Source organism: Aulostomus chinensis, chromosome 6 (assembly GCF_037954235.1).
Source record: "Aulostomus chinensis isolate RoL2024-O1b breed Wild chromosome 6, RoL_Achi_v1.0, whole genome shotgun sequence".
In the NCBI taxonomy this organism is placed as follows: Eukaryota; Metazoa; Chordata; class Actinopteri; order Syngnathiformes; family Aulostomidae; genus Aulostomus; species Aulostomus chinensis.
The window spans coordinates 15,927,501-15,929,035 of NC_141325.1; the positions used below are offsets into that span (position 1 = coordinate 15,927,501).

General features: G+C 44.2%; 1 protein-coding gene across 1 annotated transcript in view; it reads right to left on the minus strand.

Moving 5' to 3' along the window:
* The window catches only part of rtn4r (reticulon 4 receptor), a 44,270-nt gene extending 43,948 nt beyond the window's left edge, over positions 1-322 (minus strand). The window contains exon 1 of the mRNA XM_086205403.1: positions 1-322. This exon is cut by the window's left edge and continues 223 nt beyond it. The gene's annotated coding sequence lies outside the window, so the exon portion shown is untranslated.
* Between the last annotated feature and the right edge of the window lie 1,213 nt (positions 323-1,535).

Below are 1,535 nucleotides of genomic sequence, written 5' to 3' on the forward strand. Positions count from 1 at the left end.
CTGCACCCGGGCTCAGTCATTCGGGCCAGAGATTAAAAAATAGTCAGCGATAAACATCCAAATTGGGTTCAGTATACTCGAGACACCAGTCGACACCTCCCCAAAATATAGGGCGCGCAAACAGCTCCGGAGAAGAGCTCTAAAGTGGAGGATCAGCGACACAGGAGAAAAAGCATAATTGGATCCATGTTTTTAAAATTGTAGCACATATCCAGTCCGATCACTTGCCCCGCTGTATATTTCCCAAGTACGCGGAGAAAAGTGAGTGGATGTGCGAGGATGTCGGCCGCACTGATGCGCGTCAGTGTGCGTTTACCACGGAGAGGTGGAGAGGAAGGGCGGGGCAGCGAGGTGCATTTGGAGGGAAGAGAGAGAAAGAGAGAGGATTCGGAGATTAATGTTTGAAAAGGGTAGGCTATGTATCACGCCGCAGAAATATTCCGTTTACATCTTCAAGAATCATTTTTACATTACAGGATCAGAAATACGATTCATTTATTCATTTGTTTCTCCTGCTATTTTCTGCCCAGTTTCACAAAAGCTGTTTTATTTGTAGAAAATCCTCAACACAAAACAAATGGAAAACAAACAAAAAAAAAACAACTAATTCTACTTGGCTTTTCAAAATTTCAACCTGACGGTAAGTCTTAATTGCTCATTCACACTGACATTTCTTGCAGCGCAGTGCTGCTCTCTAATGAATGTTTTATGTGCAGAGGGGTGGTGGGTGGGTTGCCGGGGGTGGTGGGTGGTTGGATGGGTGGGTAGGGAGGTGACGTGAGGCGAATCTATTTGGATCGGACCTAAGCAGGCACGCACCTGCATACGAAAATACCCCTCCAAAGGCGAGGAGCCAGGCCTGCTGGTGGGACCTGACGCTGCCTCCAGGGGACAATTTGGTTGGTCTGTTGTCGTAGGCGGATTTGCTTCAAACTACAGGGAGAAAAAAAAAAAAAATCAAGTTCATGGATAACTGGATAGTCAGGATTACATTTAAAGACTTAAGTTAGACACGGGACCTTGGGATGTTGCTCAAATATTCTTCTGATTGTTTTTTCTTCTTTTTGTGAAGCTTTTAAAAAAATAACAGTGTATGTAGTCCTCAGATTTAAGTGCACAAAACTCATTCTTCTTACTTTAGTACAGTGTCACTCAGGGCTGCATTTCAGGGATTATTTCTTTGTATTTTCTCAGTATGAAAAATAAAATGGCTGCAATCGTATAGAATATCCTTGCAGGTAATCTGGAGACATCCTGTACTTTGCATGCTTTTAATATGATAATTGCTGTTTTGACAAAGTGAAGAGATTAGATTGGATAGCAGTGAGGTTCTCTGGCAAATGCTGATCAGACCGAAGACAAATTCACAGTCGCTCAAGTCTGCAGCTTCTCTAGGTTTGGTGATACCCAGGAGAGAACGGTTCACAGCAGCAGCAGCAGCAGCAGCAGCAGCAGCATCCTGCTATCTTTAGGGTCTGTGCTCCCCCTACCGACGGATATGAGAACACACTTTCAGTATCATGGACAGAGACCAC